Source organism: Ambystoma mexicanum (genome assembly GCF_040938575.1).
Source record: "Ambystoma mexicanum isolate Mex_15411 chromosome 12 unlocalized genomic scaffold, UKY_AmexF1_1 Mex_chr12_unloc.1, whole genome shotgun sequence".
Classification (NCBI taxonomy): domain Eukaryota; kingdom Metazoa; phylum Chordata; class Amphibia; order Caudata; family Ambystomatidae; genus Ambystoma; species Ambystoma mexicanum.
The window spans coordinates 15,281,438-15,305,589 of NW_027182322.1; the positions used below are offsets into that span (position 1 = coordinate 15,281,438).

Here is a 24,152-nt window from a genome sequence, read left to right on the forward strand (position 1 = left end):
GCCCACTGCCAGCAAGGAACTGTGAAATCTACCAGATGCTGGCTGGCTGCTTGGGACTAACAGCGCCCAGAACTGACGGTAACTGTCGAATTGGAGTTTCCAAATGGCAGACTTCATTTTAGAGCCACCTGTGTCTGGTTGTCCATAGAAACATGCAGAAAGGCTGCCCCCCCATGCAATTCCCCTGACCAACTAATGAAAAATATCAATATGTTCAAGACTTTTGCTTTTAGAAGCCAGAGATAGGCCCCAGCAGCAGAGCTGGTAGGATATTCCAGCTCAAAACTAACAAGTTACAGAACCTGATCGACTTAGGTTGACAACAGAGGCACATCTGTGGCCACATCCAGTGAAAACAAATTATTTTTAAAGCTAGGCATCATATGCTACAAAGGTACAATGGTGGAGCTATACATTCGGAACCAAAACAATCGACTGAAAAGAAACGCAAGGCAATGCCAATACTTTCACGATTCTGCACCGTTAAAACTGTGGTGTGATGTTTCTCTCTGTGCATTTCTATTTGTAGTGATTGTGAAGGCATACAGGATGTTGACACTGGCAGGGACGTAAACCTCAGTGATATATTATAGGCAGGTTTGCCATACGGGCACCAGCGTTTTCTCAGACAAATAGATATGAATGTCGATGATCCTATAATCATGGCCCGAGTTGCAGTGTGAAATACAAAATAACCGGGACAAAATCACACTGATGTTTATGCAAATGGAGATGCCGGGGATTGAACCCAGGACCTCATACATGCGAAGCATGCGCTCTACCACTGAGCTACATCCCCTCGGTGTGCAGTGGGCCTGTCCTGCAGACATCTTTTCCTGGGAGAATTCTTCCGGTCAAAATATGCTGCCAACTGAAGCACTAGCAAAAGACCAGGGAAAACGGGAGCAAGACTGGAAAAGCACATGGTCAGCTGAAGCAGTGTGCATTATGCTTCTCCATAAGAGATGACTTCCAGGGGAAGTATTCCACCAGAGGATTACCGTGCTCAAAGAGCCATCTCGTGGACAGAGACCATATGACAGTCAAAAAAAGGGAAACAATTGGAGATGCCAGGGATTGGACCCAGGGCCTCATCCATGCAAAGCAAGTGCTCTACCACTGAGCTACATCCCCTCGGTATGCAGTGTGTCTGTCCCGCAGACATAATTTTCAGGGAGAACTCTTCTGGTCAAAACATTCTGCCGAGTGAAGCACTAGCAAAAGAGCAGGGAAAACTGGAGCAAGAATGGAAAACCTCATGGTCACACTGAAGCAGTGTGCATTTTGCTTCTCCATAAGAGATGACTTCCAGGGGAAGATTTCCACCAGAGGATTACTGTGCTCAAAGGGCCATCTAGTGGATAGAGATCATATGACAGTCAAAAAGAGAAACAAGTGGAAATGCCCCAGGTCCTCATACATGCAAAGCATGCGCTCTACCACTGAGCTACATCCCCGCTGAGAGGACGCTTCCTCATCACACCTAAAAGCTTCAGGAGGGAGTGGGCTAAGTAAGGAAAGGGGTTTGCAGTAGTGCATATGAAAAAACATGACAACTGCCAAATTACATCTTACTACTTACAATGACAAAGTTAAAGCGCCAGGTCGATCTCATCACGTTGGTGCCTGAGACATCACATAATGTGACACAGCCATCTCGGATAGATGCCCCAGATTTGAGAAGTGTAGTTATGGAGAAAAAATAAATATATATATATATATATATATATGTATGTCTTCAAACACCAAAAATGAGATAGCACCATTTCGCGCAGGAATTCCTCCAGCCGAAAGCCCACATATGTTGCTAGATAGACTGACACCTCTTTCGGATGTCCTTCTGTATTTGCTGGCTAGTGGAAAGCAACGTGGACCCACCACTCTATAGCTCTGCCGTCATGAGTGTCCCTAGCACACTCGGCAGATGTCGCTTCTCTAGGCAGACAAGCAGTGGAATTCTGCGGAAGGTCAATGGTGCTTCCATTGGTTTTGCCACTAGGCGATCCATTGCAGCCCTAGAATGAAGCATAACCCGCTGAATGCATTCAGGGTGTTCTGCGGTGGGAAAGGTCAGAGGGGGTGATAGTTGGTGAGCGTGCACAGCACCTCAGAATGACACCACTGCCTAGCAGGGGGACCGGTGGAGACACTATTTTCAGCCAATGCCCCTCTGTCTGAACGAGTCTGCCTTGTGTCATCCCGGTAAGAGATCAGGCTAACAGGCTTCCAATGAAAAAAGCAGACATCACACTGAAGCATGGTGCACCGTGCATGTCCACAATCATCGGCTCCAAAGAGAAGACGTTCAGGAACAGGATTTAGTATGGCAAAAGAACACATCATCCTAATTCCTATGTACAGGATAAAAAGCCCACAATTGAGGAAAAATATCACATGGAGATGCCTGGGATCGAACCTGTGGCCTCATACTTCCCAAGTATGTGCTCTACCACTGAGTTACATCCCCACTGCCAGCAAGGAACTGTGAAATCTACCAGATGCTGGCTGGCTGCTTGGGACTAACAGCGCCCAGAACTGACGGTAACTGTCGAATTGGAGTTTCCAAATGGCAGACTTCATTTTAGAGCCACCTGTGTCTGGTTGTCCATAGAAACATGCAGAAAGGCTGCCCCCCCATGCAATTCCCCTGACCAACTAATGAAAAATATCAATATGTTCAAGACTTTTGCTTTTAGAAGCCAGAGATAGGCCCCAGCAGCAGAGCTGGTAGGATATTCCAGCTCAAAACTAACAAGTTACAGAACCTGATCGACTTAGGTTGACAACAGAGGCACATCTGTGGCCACATCCAGTGAAAACAAATTATTTTTAAAGCTAGGCATCATATGCTACAAAGGTACAATGGTGGAGCTATACATTCGGAACCAAAACAATCGACTGAAAAGAAACGCAAGGCAATGCCAATACTTTCACGATTCTGCACCGTTAAAACTGTGGTGTGATGTTTCTCTCTGTGCATTTCTATTTGTAGTGATTGTGAAGGCATACAGGATGTTGACACTGGCAGGGACGTAAACCTCAGTGATATATTATAGGCAGGTTTGCCATACGGGCACCAGCGTTTTCTCAGACAAATAGATATGAATGTCGATGATCCTATAATCATGGCCCGAGTTGCAGTGTGAAATACAAAATAACCGGGACAAAATCACACTGATGTTTATGCAAATGGAGATGCCGGGGATTGAACCCGGGACCTCATACATGCGAAGCATGCGCTCTACCACTGAGCTACATCCCCTCGGTGTGCAGTGGGCCTGTCCTGCAGACATCTTTTCCTGGGAGAATTCTTCCGGTCAAAATATGCTGCCAACTGAAGCACTAGCAAAAGACCAGGGAAAACGGGAGCAAGACTGGAAAAGCACATGGTCAGCTGAAGCAGTGTGCATTATGCTTCTCCATAAGAGATGACTTCCAGGGGAAGTATTCCACCAGAGGATTACCGTGCTCAAAGAGCCATCTCGTGGACAGAGACCATATGACAGTCAAAAAAAGGGAAACAATTGGAGATGCCAGGGATTGGACCCAGGGCCTCATCCATGCAAAGCAAGTGCTCTACCACTGAGCTACATCCCCTCGGTATGCAGTGTGTCTGTCCCGCAGACATAATTTTCAGGGAGAACTCTTCTGGTCAAAACATTCTGCCGAGTGAAGCACTAGCAAAAGAGCAGGGAAAACTGGAGCAAGAATGGAAAACCTCATGGTCACACTGAAGCAGTGTGCATTTTGCTTCTCCATAAGAGATGACTTCCAGGGGAAGATTTCCACCAGAGGATTACTGTGCTCAAAGGGCCATCTAGTGGATAGAGATCATATGACAGTCAAAAAGAGAAACAAGTGGAAATGCCCCAGGTCCTCATACATGCAAAGCATGCGCTCTACCACTGAGCTACATCCCCGCTGAGAGGACGCTTCCTCATCACACCTAAAAGCTTCAGGAGGGAGTGGGCTAAGTAAGGAAAGGGGTTTGCAGTAGTGCATATGAAAAAACATGACAACTGCCAAATTACATCTTACTACTTACAATGACAAAGTTAAAGCGCCAGGTCGATCTCATCACGTTGGTGCCTGAGACATCACATAATGTGACACAGCCATCTCGGATAGATGCCCCAGATTTGAGAAGTGTAGTTATGGAGAAAAAATAAATATATATATATATATATATATATATATATATGTATGTCTTCAAACACCAAAAATGAGATAGCACCATTTCGCGCAGGAATTCCTCCAGCCGAAAGCCCACATATGTTGCTAGATAGACTGACACCTCTTTCGGATGTCCTTCTGTATTTGCTGGCTAGTGGAAAGCAACGTGGACCCACCACTCTATAGCTCTGCCGTCATGAGTGTCCCTAGCACACTCGGCAGATGTCGCTTCTCTAGGCAGACAAGCAGTGGAATTCTGCGGAAGGTCAATGGTGCTTCCATTGGTTTTGCCACTAGGCGATCCATTGCAGCCCTAGAATGAAGCATAACCCGCTGAATGCATTCAGGGTGTTCTGCAGTGGGAAAGGTCAGAGGGGGTGATAGTTGGTGAGCGTGCACAGCACCTCAGAATGACACCACTGCCTAGCAGGGGGACCGGTGGAGACACTATTTTCAGCCAATGCCCCTCTGTCTGAACGAGTCTGCCTTGTGTCATCCCGGTAAGAGATCAGGCTAACAGGCTTCCAATGAAAAAAGCAGACATCACACTGAAGCATGGTGCACCGTGCATGTCCACAATCATCGGCTCCAAAGAGAAGACGTTCAGGAACAGGATTTAGTATGGCAAAAGAACACATCATCCTAATTCCTATGTACAGGATAAAAAGCCCACAATTGAGGAAAAATATCACATGGAGATGCCTGGGATCGAACCTGTGGCCTCATACTTCCCAAGTATGTGCTCTACCACTGAGTTACATCCCCACTGCCAGCAAGGAACTGTGAAATCTACCAGATGCTGGCTGGCTGCTTGGGACTAACAGCGCCCAGAACTGACGGTAACTGTCGAATTGGAGTTTCCAAATGGCAGACTTCATTTTAGAGCCACCTGTGTCTGGTTGTCCATAGAAACATGCAGAAAGGCTGCCCCCCCATGCAATTCCCCTGACCAACTAATGAAAAATATCAATATGTTCAAGACTTTTGCTTTTAGAAGCCAGAGATAGGCCCCAGCAGCAGAGCTGGTAGGATATTCCAGCTCAAAACTAACAAGTTACAGAACCTGATCGACTTAGGTTGACAACAGAGGCACATCTGTGGCCACATCCAGTGAAAACAAATTATTTTTAAAGCTAGGCATCATATGCTACAAAGGTACAATGGTGGAGCTATACATTCGGAACCAAAACAATCGACTGAAAAGAAACGCAAGGCAATGCCAATACTTTCACGATTCTGCACCGTTAAAACTGTGGTGTGATGTTTCTCTCTGTGCATTTCTATTTGTAGTGATTGTGAAGGCATACAGGATGTTGACACTGGCAGGGACGTAAACCTCAGTGATATATTATAGGCAGGTTTGCCATACGGGCACCAGCGTTTTCTCAGACAAATAGATATGAATGTCGATGATCCTATAATCATGGCCCGAGTTGCAGTGTGAAATACAAAATAACCGGGACAAAATCACACTGATGTTTATGCAAATGGAGATGCCGGGGATTGAACCCGGGACCTCATACATGCGAAGCATGCGCTCTACCACTGAGCTACATCCCCTCGGTGTGCAGTGGGCCTGTCCTGCAGACATCTTTTCCTGGGAGAATTCTTCCGGTCAAAATATGCTGCCAACTGAAGCACTAGCAAAAGACCAGGGAAAACGGGAGCAAGACTGGAAAAGCACATGGTCAGCTGAAGCAGTGTGCATTATGCTTCTCCATAAGAGATGACTTCCAGGGGAAGTATTCCACCAGAGGATTACCGTGCTCAAAGAGCCATCTCGTGGACAGAGACCATATGACAGTCAAAAAAAGGGAAACAATTGGAGATGCCAGGGATTGGACCCAGGGCCTCATCCATGCAAAGCAAGTGCTCTACCACTGAGCTACATCCCCTCGGTATGCAGTGTGTCTGTCCCGCAGACATAATTTTCAGGGAGAACTCTTCTGGTCAAAACATTCTGCCGAGTGAAGCACTAGCAAAAGAGCAGGGAAAACTGGAGCAAGAATGGAAAACCTCATGGTCACACTGAAGCAGTGTGCATTTTGCTTCTCCATAAGAGATGACTTCCAGGGGAAGATTTCCACCAGAGGATTACTGTGCTCAAAGGGCCATCTAGTGGATAGAGATCATATGACAGTCAAAAAGAGAAACAAGTGGAAATGCCCCAGGTCCTCATACATGCAAAGCATGCGCTCTACCACTGAGCTACATCCCCGCTGAGAGGACGCTTCCTCATCACACCTAAAAGCTTCAGGAGGGAGTGGGCTAAGTAAGGAAAGGGGTTTGCAGTAGTGCATATGAAAAAACATGACAACTGCCAAATTACATCTTACTACTTACAATGACAAAGTTAAAGCGCCAGGTCGATCTCATCACGTTGGTGCCTGAGACATCACATAATGTGACACAGCCATCTCGGATAGATGCCCCAGATTTGAGAAGTGTAGTTATGGAGAAAAAATAAATACATATATATATATATATATATATGTATGTCTTCAAACACCAAAAATGAGATAGCACCATTTCGCGCAGGAATTCCTCCAGCCGAAAGCCCACATATGTTGCTAGATAGACTGACACCTCTTTCGGATGTCCTTCTGTATTTGCTGGCTAGTGGAAAGCAACGTGGACCCACCACTCTATAGCTCTGCCGTCATGAGTGTCCCTAGCACACTCGGCAGATGTCGCTTCTCTAGGCAGACAAGCAGTGGAATTCTGCGGAAGGTCAATGGTGCTTCCATTGGTTTTGCCACTAGGCGATCCATTGCAGCCCTAGAATGAAGCATAACCCGCTGAATGCATTCAGGGTGTTCTGCGGTGGGAAAGGTCAGAGGGGGTGATAGTTGGTGAGCGTGCACAGCACCTCAGAATGACACCACTGCCTAGCAGGGGGACCGGTGGAGACACTATTTTCAGCCAATGCCCCTCTGTCTGAACGAGTCTGCCTTGTGTCATCCCGGTAAGAGATCAGGCTAACAGGCTTCCAATGAAAAAAGCAGACATCACACTGAAGCATGGTGCACCGTGCATGTCCACAATCATCGGCTCCAAAGAGAAGACGTTCAGGAACAGGATTTAGTATGGCAAAAGAACACATCATCCTAATTCCTATGTACAGGATAAAAAGCCCACAATTGAGGAAAAATATCACATGGAGATGCCTGGGATCGAACCTGTGGCCTCATACTTCCCAAGTATGTGCTCTACCACTGAGTTACATCCCCACTGCCAGCAAGGAACTGTGAAATCTACCAGATGCTGGCTGGCTGCTTGGGACTAACAGCGCCCAGAACTGACGGTAACTGTCGAATTGGAGTTTCCAAATGGCAGACTTCATTTTAGAGCCACCTGTGTCTGGTTGTCCATAGAAACATGCAGAAAGGCTGCCCCCCCATGCAATTCCCCTGACCAACTAATGAAAAATATCAATATGTTCAAGACTTTTGCTTTTAGAAGCCAGAGATAGGCCCCAGCAGCAGAGCTGGTAGGATATTCCAGCTCAAAACTAACAAGTTACAGAACCTGATCGACTTAGGTTGACAACAGAGGCACATCTGTGGCCACATCCAGTGAAAACAAATTATTTTTAAAGCTAGGCATCATATGCTACAAAGGTACAATGGTGGAGCTATACATTCGGAACCAAAACAATCGACTGAAAAGAAACGCAAGGCAATGCCAATACTTTCACGATTCTGCACCGTTAAAACTGTGGTGTGATGTTTCTCTCTGTGCATTTCTATTTGTAGTGATTGTGAAGGCATACAGGATGTTGACACTGGCAGGGACGTAAACCTCAGTGATATATTATAGGCAGGTTTGCCATACGGGCACCAGCGTTTTCTCAGACAAATAGATATGAATGTCGATGATCCTATAATCATGGCCCGAGTTGCAGTGTGAAATACAAAATAACCGGGACAAAATCACACTGATGTTTATGCAAATGGAGATGCCGGGGATTGAACCCGGGACCTCATACATGCGAAGCATGCGCTCTACCACTGAGCTACATCCCCTCGGTGTGCAGTGGGCCTGTCCTGCAGACATCTTTTCCTGGGAGAATTCTTCCGGTCAAAATATGCTGCCAACTGAAGCACTAGCAAAAGACCAGGGAAAACGGGAGCAAGACTGGAAAAGCACATGGTCAGCTGAAGCAGTGTGCATTATGCTTCTCCATAAGAGATGACTTCCAGGGGAAGTATTCCACCAGAGGATTACCGTGCTCAAAGAGCCATCTCGTGGACAGAGACCATATGACAGTCAAAAAAAGGGAAACAATTGGAGATGCCAGGGATTGGACCCAGGGCCTCATCCATGCAAAGCAAGTGCTCTACCACTGAGCTACATCCCCTCGGTATGCAGTGTGTCTGTCCCGCAGACATAATTTTCAGGGAGAACTCTTCTGGTCAAAACATTCTGCCGAGTGAAGCACTAGCAAAAGAGCAGGGAAAACTGGAGCAAGAATGGAAAACCTCATGGTCACACTGAAGCAGTGTGCATTTTGCTTCTCCATAAGAGATGACTTCCAGGGGAAGATTTCCACCAGAGGATTACTGTGCTCAAAGGGCCATCTAGTGGATAGAGATCATATGACAGTCAAAAAGAGAAACAAGTGGAAATGCCCCAGGTCCTCATACATGCAAAGCATGCGCTCTACCACTGAGCTACATCCCCGCTGAGAGGACGCTTCCTCATCACACCTAAAAGCTTCAGGAGGGAGTGGGCTAAGTAAGGAAAGGGGTTTGCAGTAGTGCATATGAAAAAACATGACAACTGCCAAATTACATCTTACTACTTACAATGACAAAGTTAAAGCGCCAGGTCGATCTCATCACGTTGGTGCCTGAGACATCACATAATGTGACACAGCCATCTCGGATAGATGCCCCAGATTTGAGAAGTGTAGTTATGGAGAAAAAATAAATACATATATATATATATATATATATGTATGTCTTCAAACACCAAAAATGAGATAGCACCATTTCGCGCAGGAATTCCTCCAGCCGAAAGCCCACATATGTTGCTAGATAGACTGACACCTCTTTCGGATGTCCTTCTGTATTTGCTGGCTAGTGGAAAGCAACGTGGACCCACCACTCTATAGCTCTGCCGTCATGAGTGTCCCTAGCACACTCGGCAGATGTCGCTTCTCTAGGCAGACAAGCAGTGGAATTCTGCGGAAGGTCAATGGTGCTTCCATTGGTTTTGCCACTAGGCGATCCATTGCAGCCCTAGAATGAAGCATAACCCGCTGAATGCATTCAGGGTGTTCTGCGGTGGGAAAGGTCAGAGGGGGTGATAGTTGGTGAGCGTGCACAGCACCTCAGAATGACACCACTGCCTAGCAGGGGGACCGGTGGAGACACTATTTTCAGCCAATGCCCCTCTGTCTGAACGAGTCTGCCTTGTGTCATCCCGGTAAGAGATCAGGCTAACAGGCTTCCAATGAAAAAAGCAGACATCACACTGAAGCATGGTGCACCGTGCATGTCCACAATCATCGGCTCCAAAGAGAAGACGTTCAGGAACAGGATTTAGTATGGCAAAAGAACACATCATCCTAATTCCTATGTACAGGATAAAAAGCCCACAATTGAGGAAAAATATCACATGGAGATGCCTGGGATCGAACCTGTGGCCTCATACTTCCCAAGTATGTGCTCTACCACTGAGTTACATCCCCACTGCCAGCAAGGAACTGTGAAATCTACCAGATGCTGGCTGGCTGCTTGGGACTAACAGCGCCCAGAACTGACGGTAACTGTCGAATTGGAGTTTCCAAATGGCAGACTTCATTTTAGAGCCACCTGTGTCTGGTTGTCCATAGAAACATGCAGAAAGGCTGCCCCCCCATGCAATTCCCCTGACCAACTAATGAAAAATATCAATATGTTCAAGACTTTTGCTTTTAGAAGCCAGAGATAGGCCCCAGCAGCAGAGCTGGTAGGATATTCCAGCTCAAAACTAACAAGTTACAGAACCTGATCGACTTAGGTTGACAACAGAGGCACATCTGTGGCCACATCCAGTGAAAACAAATTATTTTTAAAGCTAGGCATCATATGCTACAAAGGTACAATGGTGGAGCTATACATTCGGAACCAAAACAATCGACTGAAAAGAAACGCAAGGCAATGCCAATACTTTCACGATTCTGCACCGTTAAAACTGTGGTGTGATGTTTCTCTCTGTGCATTTCTATTTGTAGTGATTGTGAAGGCATACAGGATGTTGACACTGGCAGGGACGTAAACCTCAGTGATATATTATAGGCAGGTTTGCCATACGGGCACCAGCGTTTTCTCAGACAAATAGATATGAATGTCGATGATCCTATAATCATGGCCCGAGTTGCAGTGTGAAATACAAAATAACCGGGACAAAATCACACTGATGTTTATGCAAATGGAGATGCCGGGGATTGAACCCGGGACCTCATACATGCGAAGCATGCGCTCTACCACTGAGCTACATCCACTCGGTGTGCAGTGGGCCTGTCCTGCAGACATCTTTTCCTGGGAGAATTCTTCCGGTCAAAATATGCTGCCAACTGAAGCACTAGCAAAAGACCAGGGAAAACGGGAGCAAGACTGGAAAAGCACATGGTCAGCTGAAGCAGTGTGCATTATGCTTCTCCATAAGAGATGACTTCCAGGGGAAGTATTCCACCAGAGGATTACCGTGCTCAAAGAGCCATCTCGTGGACAGAGACCATATGACAGTCAAAAAAAGGGAAACAATTGGAGATGCCAGGGATTGGACCCAGGGCCTCATCCATGCAAAGCAAGTGCTCTACCACTGAGCTACATCCCCTCGGTATGCAGTGTGTCTGTCCCGCAGACATAATTTTCAGGGAGAACTCTTCTGGTCAAAACATTCTGCCGAGTGAAGCACTAGCAAAAGAGCAGGGAAAACTGGAGCAAGAATGGAAAACCTCATGGTCACACTGAAGCAGTGTGCATTTTGCTTCTCCATAAGAGATGACTTCCAGGGGAAGATTTCCACCAGAGGATTACTGTGCTCAAAGGGCCATCTAGTGGATAGAGATCATATGACAGTCAAAAAGAGAAACAAGTGGAAATGCCCCAGGTCCTCATACATGCAAAGCATGCGCTCTACCACTGAGCTACATCCCCGCTGAGAGGACGCTTCCTCATCACACCTAAAAGCTTCAGGAGGGAGTGGGCTAAGTAAGGAAAGGGGTTTGCAGTAGTGCATATGAAAAAACATGACAACTGCCAAATTACATCTTACTACTTACAATGACAAAGTTAAAGCGCCAGGTCGATCTCATCACGTTGGTGCCTGAGACATCACATAATGTGACACAGCCATCTCGGATAGATGCCCCAGATTTGAGAAGTGTAGTTATGGAGAAAAAATAAATATATATATATATATATATATATATATGTATGTCTTCAAACACCAAAAATGAGATAGCACCATTTCGCGCAGGAATTCCTCCAGCCGAAAGCCCACATATGTTGCTAGATAGACTGACACCTCTTTCGGATGTCCTTCTGTATTTGCTGGCTAGTGGAAAGCAACGTGGACCCACCACTCTATAGCTCTGCCGTCATGAGTGTCCCTAGCACACTCGGCAGATGTCGCTTCTCTAGGCAGACAAGCAGTGGAATTCTGCGGAAGGTCAATGGTGCTTCCATTGGTTTTGCCACTAGGCGATCCATTGCAGCCCTAGAATGAAGCATAACCCGCTGAATGCATTCAGGGTGTTCTGCGGTGGGAAAGGTCAGAGGGGGTGATAGTTGGTGAGCGTGCACAGCACCTCAGAATGACACCACTGCCTAGCAGGGGGACCGGTGGAGACACTATTTTCAGCCAATGCCCCTCTGTCTGAACGAGTCTGCCTTGTGTCATCCCGGTAAGAGATCAGGCTAACAGGCTTCCAATGAAAAAAGCAGACATCACACTGAAGCATGGTGCACCGTGCATGTCCACAATCATCGGCTCCAAAGAGAAGACGTTCAGGAACAGGATTTAGTATGGCAAAAGAACACATCATCCTAATTCCTATGTACAGGATAAAAAGCCCACAATTGAGGAAAAATATCACATGGAGATGCCTGGGATCGAACCTGTGGCCTCATACTTCCCAAGTATGTGCTCTACCACTGAGTTACATCCCCACTGCCAGCAAGGAACTGTGAAATCTACCAGATGCTGGCTGGCTGCTTGGGACTAACAGCGCCCAGAACTGACGGTAACTGTCGAATTGGAGTTTCCAAATGGCAGACTTCATTTTAGAGCCACCTGTGTCTGGTTGTCCATAGAAACATGCAGAAAGGCTGCCCCCCCATGCAATTCCCCTGACCAACTAATGAAAAATATCAATATGTTCAAGACTTTTGCTTTTAGAAGCCAGAGATAGGCCCCAGCAGCAGAGCTGGTAGGATATTCCAGCTCAAAACTAACAAGTTACAGAACCTGATCGACTTAGGTTGACAACAGAGGCACATCTGTGGCCACATCCAGTGAAAACAAATTATTTTTAAAGCTAGGCATCATATGCTACAAAGGTACAATGGTGGAGCTATACATTCGGAACCAAAACAATCGACTGAAAAGAAACGCAAGGCAATGCCAATACTTTCACGATTCTGCAACGTTAAAACTGTGGTGTGATGTTTCTCTCTGTGCATTTCTATTTGTAGTGATTGTGAAGGCATACAGGATGTTGACACTGGCAGGGACGTAAACCTCAGTGATATATTATAGGCAGGTTTGCCATACGGGCACCAGCGTTTTCTCAGACAAATAGATATGAATGTCGATGATCCTATAATCATGGCCCGAGTTGCAGTGTGAAATACAAAATAACCGGGACAAAATCACACTGATGTTTATGCAAATGGAGATGCCGGGGATTGAACCCGGGACCTCATACATGCGAAGCATGCGCTCTACCACTGAGCTACATCCCCTCGGTGTGCAGTGGGCCTGTCCTGCAGACATCTTTTCCTGGGAGAATTCTTCCGGTCAAAATATGCTGCCAACTGAAGCACTAGCAAAAGACCAGGGAAAACGGGAGCAAGACTGGAAAAGCACATGGTCAGCTGAAGCAGTGTGCATTATGCTTCTCCATAAGAGATGACTTCCAGGGGAAGTATTCCACCAGAGGATTACCGTGCTCAAAGAGCCATCTCGTGGACAGAGACCATATGACAGTCAAAAAAAGGGAAACAATTGGAGATGCCAGGGATTGGACCCAGGGCCTCATCCATGCAAAGCAAGTGCTCTACCACTGAGCTACATCCCCTCGGTATGCAGTGTGTCTGTCCCGCAGACATAATTTTCAGGGAGAACTCTTCTGGTCAAAACATTCTGCCGAGTGAAGCACTAGCAAAAGAGCAGGGAAAACTGGAGCAAGAATGGAAAACCTCATGGTCACACTGAAGCAGTGTGCATTTTGCTTCTCCATAAGAGATGACTTCCAGGGGAAGATTTCCACCAGAGGATTACTGTGCTCAAAGGGCCATCTAGTGGATAGAGATCATATGACAGTCAAAAAGAGAAACAAGTGGAAATGCCCCAGGTCCTCATACATGCAAAGCATGCGCTCTACCACTGAGCTACATCCCCGCTGAGAGGACGCTTCCTCATCACACCTAAAAGCTTCAGGAGGGAGTGGGCTAAGTAAGGAAAGGGGTTTGCAGTAGTGCATATGAAAAAACATGACAACTGCCAAATTACATCTTACTACTTACAATGACAAAGTTAAAGCGCCAGGTCGATCTCATCACGTTGGTGCCTGAGACATCACATAATGTGACACAGCCATCTCGGATAGATGCCCCAGATTTGAGAAGTGTAGTTATGGAGAAAAAATAAATACATATATATATATATATATATATGTATGTCTTCAAACACCAAAAATGAGATAGCACCATTTCGCGCAGGAATTCCTCCAGCCGAAAGCCCACATATGTTGCTAGATAGACTGACACCTCTTTCGGATGTCCTTCTGTATTTGCTGGCTAGTGGAAAGCAACGTGGACCCACCACTCTATAGCTCTGCCGTCATGAGTGTCCCTAGCACACTCGGCAGATGTCGCTTCTCTAGGCAGACAAGCAGTGGAATTCTGCGGAAGGTCAATGGTGCTTCCATTGGTTTTGCCACTAGGCGATCCATTGCAGCCCTAGAATGAAGCATAACCCGCTGAATGCATTCAGGGTGTTCTGCGGTGGGAAAGGTCAGAGGGGGTGATAGTTGGTGAGCGTGCACAGCACCTCAGAATGACACCACTGCCTAGCAGGGGGACCGGTGGAGACACTATTTTCAGCCAATGCCCCTCTGTCTGAACGAGTCTGCCTTGTGTCATCCCGGTAAGAGATCAGGCTAACAGGCTTCCAATGAAAAAAGCAGACATCACACTGAAGCATGGTGCACCGTGCATGTCCACAATCATCGGCTCCAAAGAGAAGACGTTCAGGAACAGGATTTAGTATGGCAAAAGAACACATCATCCTAATTCCTATGTACAGGATAAAAAGCCCACAATTGAGGAAAAATATCACATGGAGATGCCTGGGATCGAACCTGTGGCCTCATACTTCCCAAGTATGTGCTCTACCACTGAGTTACATCCCCACTGCCAGCAAGGAACTGTGAAATCTACCAGATGCTGGCTGGCTGCTTGGGACTAACAGCGCCCAGAACTGACGGTAACTGTCGAATTGGAGTTTCCAAATGGCAGACTTCATTTTAGAGCCACCTGTGTCTGGTTGTCCATAGAAACATGCAGAAAGGCTGCCCCCCCATGCAATTCCCCTGACCAACTAATGAAAAATATCAATATGTTCAAGACTTTTGCTTTTAGAAGCCAGAGATAGGCCCCAGCAGCAGAGCTGGTAGGATATTCCAGCTCAAAACTAACAAGTTACAGAACCTGATCGACTTAGGTTGACAACAGAGGCACATCTGTGGCCACATCCAGTGAAAACAAATTATTTTTAAAGCTAGGCATCATATGCTACAAAGGTACAATGGTGGAGCTATACATTCGGAACCAAAACAATCGACTGAAAAGAAACGCAAGGCAATGCCAATACTTTCACGATTCTGCACCGTTAAAACTGTGGTGTGATGTTTCTCTCTGTGCATTTCTATTTGTAGTGATTGTGAAGGCATACAGGATGTTGACACTGGCAGGGACGTAAACCTCAGTGATATATTATAGGCAGGTTTGCCATACGGGCACCAGCGTTTTCTCAGACAAATAGATATGAATGTCGATGATCCTATAATCATGGCCCGAGTTGCAGTGTGAAATACAAAATAACCGGGACAAAATCACACTGATGTTTATGCAAATGGAGATGCCGGGGATTGAACCCGGGACCTCATACATGCGAAGCATGCGCTCTACCACTGAGCTACATCCCCTCGGTGTGCAGTGGGCCTGTCCTGCAGACATCTTTTCCTGGGAGAATTCTTCCGGTCAAAATATGCTGCCAACTGAAGCACTAGCAAAAGACCAGGGAAAACGGGAGCAAGACTGGAAAAGCACATGGTCAGCTGAAGCAGTGTGCATTATGCTTCTCCATAAGAGATGACTTCCAGGGGAAGTATTCCACCAGAGGATTACCGTGCTCAAAGAGCCATCTCGTGGACAGAGACCATATGACAGTCAAAAAAAGGGAAACAATTGGAGATGCCAGGGATTGGACCCAGGGCCTCATCCATGCAAAGCAAGTGCTCTACCACTGAGCTACATCCCCTCGGTATGCAGTGTGTCTGTCCCGCAGACATAATTTTCAGGGAGAACTCTTCTGGTCAAAACATTCTGCCGAGTGAAGCACTAGCAAAAGAGCAGGGAAAACTGGAGCAAGAATGGAAAACCTCATGGTCACACTGAAGCAGTGTGCATTTTGCTTCTCCATAAGAGATGACTTCCAGGGGAAGATTTCCACCAGAGGATTACTGTGCTCAAAGGGCCATCTAGTGGATAGAGATCATATGACAGTCAAAAAGAGAAACAAGTGGAAATGCCCCAGGTCCTCATACATGCAAAGCATGCGCTCTACCACTGAGCTACATCCCCGCTGAGAGGACGCTTCCTCATCACACCTAAAAGCTTCAGGAGGGAGTGGGCTAAGTAAGGAAAGGGGTTTGCAGTAGTGCATATGAAAAAACATGACAACTGCCAAATTACATCTTACTACTTACAATGACAAAGTTAAAGCGCCAGGTCGATCTCATCACGTTGGTGCCTGAGACATCACATAATGTGACACAGCCATCTCGGATAGATGCCCCAGATTTGAGAAGTGTAGTTATGGAGAAAAAATAAATACATATATATATATATATATATATGTATGTCTTCAAACACCAAAAATGAGATAGCACCATTTCGCGCAGGAATTCCTCCAGCCGAAAGCCCACATATGTTGCTAGATCGACTGACACCTCTTTCGGATGTCCTTCTGTATTTGCTGGCTAGTGGAAAGCAACGTGGACCCACCACTCTATAGCTCTGCCGTCATGAGTGTCCCTAGCACACTCGGCAGATGTCGCTTCTCTAGGCAGACAAGCAGTGGAATTCTGCGGAAGGTCAATGGTGCTTCCATTGGTTTTGCCACTAGGCGATCCATTGCAGCCCTAGAATGAAGCATAACCCGCTGAATGCATTCAGGGTGTTCTGCGGTGGGAAAGGTCAGAGGGGGTGATAGTTGGTGAGCGTGCACAGCACCTCAGAATGACACCACTGCCTAGCAGGGGGACCGGTGGAGACACTATTTTCAGCCAATGCCCCTCTGTCTGAACGAGTCTGCCTTGTGTCATCCCGGTAAGAGATCAGGCTAACAGGCTTCCAATGAAAAAAGCAGACATCACACTGAAGCATGGTGCACCGTGCATGTCCACAATCATCGGCTCCAAAGAGAAGACGTTCAGGAACAGGATTTAGTATGGCAAAAGAACACATCATCCTAATTCCTATGTACAGGATAAAAAGCCCACAATTGAGGAAAAATATCACATGGAGATGCCTGGGATCGAACCTGTGGCCTCATACTTCCCAAGTATGTGCTCTACCACTGAGTTACATCCCCACTGCCAGCAAGGAACTATGAAATCTACCAGATGCTGGCTGGCTGCTTGGGACTAACAGCGCCCAGAACTGACGGTAACTGTCGAATTGGAGTTTCCAAATGGCAGACTTCATTTTAGAGCCACCTGTGTCTGGTTGTCCATAGAAACATGCAGAAAGGCTGCCCCCCCATGCAATTCCCCTGACCAACTAATGAAAAATATCAATATGTTCAAGACTTTTGCTTTTAGAAGCCAGAGATAGGCCCCAGCAGCAGAGCTGGTAGGATATTCCAGCTCAAAACTAACAAGTTACAGAACCTGATCGACTTAGGTTGACAACAGAGGCACATCTGTGGCCACATCCAGTGAAAACAAATTATTTTTAAAGCTAGGCATCATATGCTACAAAGGTACAATGGTGGAGCTATACATTCGGAACCAAAACAATCGACTGAAAAGAAACGCAAGGCAATGCCAATACTTTCACGATTCTGCACCGTTAAAACTGTGGTGTGATGTTTCTCTCTGTGCATTTCTATTTGTAGTGATTGTGAAGGCATACAGGATGTTGACACTGGCAGGGACGTAAACCTCAGTGATATATTATAGGCAGGTTTGCCATACGGGCACCAGCGTTTTCTCAGACAAATAGATATGAATGTCGATGATCCTATAATCATGGCCCGAGTTGCAGTGTGAAATACAAAATAACCGGGACAAAATCACACTGATGTTTATGCAAATGGAGATGCCGGGGATTGAACCCGGGACCTCATACATGCGAAGCATGCGCTCTACCACTGAGCTACATCCACTCGGTGTGCAGTGGGCCTGTCCTGCAGACATCTTTTCCTGGGAGAATTCTTCCGGTCAAAATATGCTGCCAACTGAAGCACTAGCAAAAGACCAGGGAAAACGGGAGCAAGACTGGAAAAGCACATGGTCAGCTGAAGCAGTGTGCATTATGCTTCTCCATAAGAGATGACTTCCAGGGGAAGTATTCCACCAGAGGATTACCGTGCTCAAAGAGCCATCTCGTGGACAGAGACCATATGACAGTCAAAAAAAGGGAAACAATTGGAGATGCCAGGGATTGGACCCAGGGCCTCATCCATGCAAAGCAAGTGCTCTACCACTGAGCTACATCCCCTCGGTATGCAGTGTGTCTGTCCCGCAGACATAATTTTCAGGGAGAACTCTTCTGGTCAAAACATTCTGCCGAGTGAAGCACTAGCAAAAGAGCAGGGAAAACTGGAGCAAGAATGGAAAACCTCATGGTCACACTGAAGCAGTGTGCATTTTGCTTCTCCATAAGAGATGACTTCCAGGGGAAGATTTCCACCAGAGGATTACTGTGCTCAAAGGGCCATCTAGTGGATAGAGATCATATGACAGTCAAAAAGAGAAACAAGTGGAAATGCCCCAGGTCCTCATACATGCAAAGCATGCGCTCTACCACTGAGCTACATCCCCGCTGAGAGGACGCTTCCTCATCACACCTAAAAGCTTCAGGAGGGAGTGGGCTAAGTAAGGAAAGGGGTTTGCAGTAGTGCATATGAAAAAACATGACAACTGCCAAATTACATCTTACTACTTACAATGACAAAGTTAAAGCGCCAGGTCGATCTCATCACGTTGGTGCCTGAGACATCACATAATGTGACACAGCCATCTCGGATAGATGCCCCAGATTTGAGAAGTGTAGTTATGGAGAAAAAATAAATATATATATATATATATATATATATATGTATGTCTTCAAACACCAAAAATGAGATAGCACCATTTCGCGCAGGAATTCCTCCAGCCGAAAGCCCACATATGTTGCTAGATAGACTGACACCTCTTTCGGATGTCCTTCTGTATTTGCTGGCTAGTGGAAAGCAACGTGGACCCACCACTCTATAGCTCTGCCGTCATGAGTGTCCCTAGCACACTCGGCAGATGTCGCTTCTCTAGGCAGACAAGCAGTGGAATTCTGCGGAAGGTCAATGGTGCTTCCATTGGTTTTGCCACTAGGCGATCCATTGCAGCCCTAGAATGAAGCATAACCCGCTGAATGCATTCAGGGTGTTCTGCGGTGGGAAAGGTCAGAGGGGGTGATAGTTGGTGAGCGTGCACAGCACCTCAGAATGACACCACTGCCTAGCAGGGGGACCGGTGGAGACACTATTTTCAGCCAATGCCCCTCTGTCTGAACGAGTCTGCCTTGTGTCATCCCGGTAAGAGATCAGGCTAACAGGCTTCCAATGAAAAAAGCAGACATCACACTGAAGCATGGTGCACCGTGCATGTCCACAATCATCGGCTCCAAAGAGAAGACGTTCAGGAACAGGATTTAGTATGGCAAAAGAACACATCATCCTAATTCCTATGTACAGGATAAAAAGCCCACAATTGAGGAAAAATATCACATGGAGATGCCTGGGATCGAACCTGTGGCCTCATACTTCCCAAGTATGTGCTCTACCACTGAGTTACATCCCCACTGCCAGCAAGGAACTGTGAAATCTACCAGATGCTGGCTGGCTGCTTGGGACTAACAGCGCCCAGAACTGACGGTAACTGTCGAATTGGAGTTTCCAAATGGCAGACTTCATTTTAGAGCCACCTGTGTCTGGTTGTCCATAGAAACATGCAGAAAGGCTGCCCCCCCATGCAATTCCCCTGACCAACTAATGAAAAATATCAATATGTTCAAGACTTTTGCTTTTAGAAGCCAGAGATAGGCCCCAGCAGCAGAGCTGGTAGGATATTCCAGCTCAAAACTAACAAGTTACAGAACCTGATCGACTTAGGTTGACAACAGAGGCACATCTGTGGCCACATCCAGTGAAAACAAATTATTTTTAAAGCTAGGCATCATATGCTACAAAGGTACAATGGTGGAGCTATACATTCGGAACCAAAACAATCGACTGAAAAGAAACGCAAGGCAATGCCAATACTTTCACGATTCTGCACCGTTAAAACTGTGGTGTGATGTTTCTCTCTGTGCATTTCTATTTGTAGTGATTGTGAAGGCATACAGGATGTTGACACTGGCAGGGACGTAAACCTCAGTGATATATTATAGGCAGGTTTGCCATACGGGCACCAGCGTTTTCTCAGACAAATAGATATGAATGTCGATGATCCTATAATCATGGCCCGAGTTGCAGTGTGAAATACAAAATAACCGGGACAAAATCACACTGATGTTTATGCAAATGGAGATGCCGGGGATTGAACCCGGGACCTCATACATGCGAAGCATGCGCTCTACCACTGAGCTACATCCCCTCGGTGTGCAGTGGGCCTGTCCTGCAGACATCTTTTCCTGGGAGAATTCTTCCGGTCAAAATATGCTGCCAACTGAAGCACTAGCAAAAGACCAGGGAAAACGGGAGCAAGACTGGAAAAGCACATGGTCAGCTGAAGCAGTGTGCATTATGCTTCTCCATAAGAGATGACTTCCAGGGGAAGTATTCCACCAGAGGATTACCGTGCTCAAAGAGCCATCTCGTGGACAGAGACCATATGACAGTCAAAAAAAGGGAAACAATTGGAGATGCCAGGGATTGGACCCAGGGCCTCATCCATGCAAAGCAAGTGCTCTACCACTGAGCTACATCCCCTCGGTATGCAGTGTGTCTGTCCCGCAGACATAATTTTCAGGGAGAACTCTTCTGGTCAAAACATTCTGCCGAGTGAAGCACTAGCAAAAGAGCAGGGAAAACTGGAGCAAGAATGGAAAACCTCATGGTCACACTGAAGCAGTGTGCATTTTGCTTCTCCATAAGAGATGACTTCCAGGGGAAGATTTCCACCAGAGGATTACTGTGCTCAAAGGGCCATCTAGTGGATAGAGATCATATGACAGTCAAAAAGAGAAACAAGTGGAAATGCCCCAGGTCCTCATACATGCAAAGCATGCGCTCTACCACTGAGCTACATCCCCGCTGAGAGGACGCTTCCTCATCACACCTAAAAGCTTCAGGAGGGAGTGGGCTAAGTAAGGAAAGGGGTTTGCAGTAGTGCATATGAAAAAACATGACAACTGCCAAATTACATCTTACTACTTACAATGACAAAGTTAAAGCGCCAGGTCGATCTCATCACGTTGGTGCCTGAGACATCACATAATGTGACACAGCCATCTCGGATAGATGCCCCAGATTTGAGAAGTGTAGTTATGGAGAAAAAATAAATACATATATATATATATATATATATGTATGTCTTCAAACACCAAAAATGAGATAGCACCATTTCGCGCAGGAATTCCTCCAGCCGAAAGCCCACATATGTTGCTAGATCGACTGACACCTCTTTCGGATGTCCTTCTGTATTTGCTGGCTAGTGGAAAGCAACGTGGACCCACCACTCTATAGCTCTGCCGTCATGAGTGTCCCTAGCACACTCGGCAGATGTCGCTTCTCTAGGCAGACAAGCAGTGGAATTCTGCGGAAGGTCAATGGTGCTTCCATTGGTTTTGCCACTAGGCGATCCATTGCAGCCCTAGAATGAAGCATAACCCGCTGAATGCATTCAGGGTGTTCTGCGGTGGGAAAGGTCAGAGGGGGTGATAGTTGGTGAGCGTGCACAGCACCTCAGAATGACACCACTGCCTAGCAGGGGGACCGGTGGAGACACTATTTTCAGCCAATGCCCCTCTGTCTGAACGAGTCTGCCTTGTGTCATCCCGGTAAGAGATCAGGCTAACAGGCTTCCAATGAAAAAAGCAGACATCACACTGAAGCATGGTGCACCGTGCATGTCCACAATCATCGGCTCCAAAGAGAAGACGTTCAGGAACAGGATTTAGTATGGCAAAAGAACACATCATCCTAATTCCTATGTACAGGATAAAAAGCCCACAATTGAGGAAAAATATCACATGGAGATGCCTGGGATCGAACCTGTGGCCTCATACTTCCCAAGTATGTGCTCTACCACTGAGTTACATCCCCACTGCCAGCAAGGAACTATGAAATCTACCAGATGCTGGCTGGCTGCTTGGGACTAACAGCGCCCAGAACTGACGGTAACTGTCGAATTGGAGTTTCCAAATGGCAGACTTCATTTTAGAGCCACCTGTGTCTGGTTGTCCATAGAAACATGCAGAAAGGCTGCCCCCCCATGCAATTCCCCTGACCAACTAATGAAAAATATCAATATGTTCAAGACTTTTGCTTTTAGAAGCCAGAGATAGGCCCCAGCAGCAGAGCTGGTAGGATATTCCAGCTCAAAACTAACAAGTTACAGAACCTGATCGACTTAGGTTGACAACAGAGGCACATCTGTGGCCACATCCAGTGAAAACAAATTATTTTTAAAGCTAGGCATCATATGCTACAAAGGTACAATGGTGGAGCTATACATTCGGAACCAAAACAATCGACTGAAAAGAAACGCAAGGCAATGCCAATACTTTCACGATTCTGCACCGTTAAAACTGTGGTGTGATGTTTCTCTCTGTGCATTTCTATTTGTAGTGATTGTGAAGGCATACAGGATGTTGACACTGGCAGGGACGTAAACCTCAGTGATATATTATAGGCAGGTTTGCCATACGGGCACCAGCGTTTTCTCAGACAAATAGATATGAATGTCGATGATCCTATAATCATGGCCCGAGTTGCAGTGTGAAATACAAAATAACCGGGACAAAATCACACTGATGTTTATGCAAATGGAGATGCCGGGGATTGAACCCGGGACCTCATACATGCGAAGCATGCGCTCTACCACTGAGCTACATCCACTCGGTGTGCAGTGGGCCTGTCCTGCAGACATCTTTTCCTGGGAGAATTCTTCCGGTCAAAATATGCTGCCAACTGAAGCACTAGCAAAAGACCAGGGAAAACGGGAGCAAGACTGGAAAAGCACATGGTCAGCTGAAGCAGTGTGCATTATGCTTCTCCATAAGAGATGACTTCCAGGGGAAGTATTCCACCAGAGGATTACCGTGCTCAAAGAGCCATCTCGTGGACAGAGACCATATGACAGTCAAAAAAAGGGAAACAATTGGAGATGCCAGGGATTGGACCCAGGGCCTCATCCATGCAAAGCAAGTGCTCTACCACTGAGCTACATCCCCTCGGTATGCAGTGTGTCTGTCCCGCAGACATAATTTTCAGGGAGAACTCTTCTGGTCAAAACATTCTGCCGAGTGAAGCACTAGCAAAAGAGCAGGGAAAACTGGAGCAAGAATGGAAAACCTCATGGTCACACTGAAGCAGTGTGCATTTTGCTTCTCCATAAGAGATGACTTCCAGGGGAAGATTTCCACCAGAGGATTACTGTGCTCAAAGGGCCATCTAGTGGATAGAGATCATATGACAGTCAAAAAGAGAAACAAGTGGAAATGCCCCAGGTCCTCATACATGCAAAGCATGCGCTCTACCACTGAGCTACATCCCCGCTGAGAGGACGCTTCCTCATCACACCTAAAAGCTTCAGGAGGGAGTGGGCTAAGTAAGGAAAGGGGTTTGCAGTAGTGCATATGAAAAAACATGACAACTGCCAAATTACATCTTACTACTTACAATGACAAAGTTAAAGCGCCAGGTCGATCTCATCACGTTGGTGCCTGAGACATCACATAATGTGACACAGCCATCTCGGATAGATGCCCCAGATTTGAGAAGTGTAGTTATGGAGAAAAAATAAATATATATATATATATATATATATATATGTATGTCTTCAAACACCAAAAATGAGATAGCACCATTTCGCGCAGGAATTCCTCCAGCCGAAAGCCCACATATGTTGCTAGATAGACTGACACCTCTTTCGGATGTCCTTCTGTATTTGCTGGCTAGTGGAAAGCAACGTGGACCCACCACTCTATAGCTCTGCCGTCATGAGTGTCCCTAGCACACTCGGCAGATGTCGCTTCTCTAGGCAGACAAGCAGTGGA

At 46.5% G+C, this 24,152-nt stretch overlaps 10 non-coding genes across 10 annotated transcripts; all 10 read right to left on the reverse strand.

Annotated features, from left to right (window-relative positions):
* Positions 1 to 727: 727 nt before the first annotated feature.
* Positions 728 to 799, reverse strand: TRNAA-CGC (transfer RNA alanine (anticodon CGC)). The gene has a single exon. It is a non-coding gene; the product is annotated as a tRNA-Ala (tRNA).
* A 2,391-nt stretch (positions 800 to 3,190) lies between these two features.
* On the reverse strand, positions 3,191 to 3,262 carry TRNAA-CGC (transfer RNA alanine (anticodon CGC)). Its single transcript has one exon. It is a non-coding gene; the product is annotated as a tRNA-Ala (tRNA).
* Positions 3,263 to 5,661: 2,399 nt separating this feature from the next.
* Positions 5,662 to 5,733, reverse strand: TRNAA-CGC (transfer RNA alanine (anticodon CGC)). The gene has a single exon. It is a non-coding gene; the product is annotated as a tRNA-Ala (tRNA).
* Positions 5,734 to 8,126: 2,393 nt separating this feature from the next.
* On the reverse strand, positions 8,127 to 8,198 carry TRNAA-CGC (transfer RNA alanine (anticodon CGC)). Its single transcript has one exon. It is a non-coding gene; the product is annotated as a tRNA-Ala (tRNA).
* Positions 8,199 to 10,591: 2,393 nt separating this feature from the next.
* On the reverse strand, positions 10,592 to 10,663 carry TRNAA-CGC (transfer RNA alanine (anticodon CGC)). Its single transcript has one exon. It is a non-coding gene; the product is annotated as a tRNA-Ala (tRNA).
* Positions 10,664 to 13,058: 2,395 nt separating this feature from the next.
* TRNAA-CGC (transfer RNA alanine (anticodon CGC)) lies at positions 13,059 to 13,130 on the reverse strand. Its single transcript has one exon. It is a non-coding gene; the product is annotated as a tRNA-Ala (tRNA).
* Positions 13,131 to 15,523: 2,393 nt separating this feature from the next.
* Positions 15,524 to 15,595, reverse strand: TRNAA-CGC (transfer RNA alanine (anticodon CGC)). The gene has a single exon. It is a non-coding gene; the product is annotated as a tRNA-Ala (tRNA).
* A 2,393-nt stretch (positions 15,596 to 17,988) lies between these two features.
* On the reverse strand, positions 17,989 to 18,060 carry TRNAA-CGC (transfer RNA alanine (anticodon CGC)). Its single transcript has one exon. It is a non-coding gene; the product is annotated as a tRNA-Ala (tRNA).
* A 2,395-nt stretch (positions 18,061 to 20,455) lies between these two features.
* TRNAA-CGC (transfer RNA alanine (anticodon CGC)) lies at positions 20,456 to 20,527 on the reverse strand. The gene has a single exon. It is a non-coding gene; the product is annotated as a tRNA-Ala (tRNA).
* A 2,393-nt stretch (positions 20,528 to 22,920) lies between these two features.
* Positions 22,921 to 22,992, reverse strand: TRNAA-CGC (transfer RNA alanine (anticodon CGC)). Its single transcript has one exon. It is a non-coding gene; the product is annotated as a tRNA-Ala (tRNA).
* Positions 22,993 to 24,152: the final 1,160 nt, after the last annotated feature.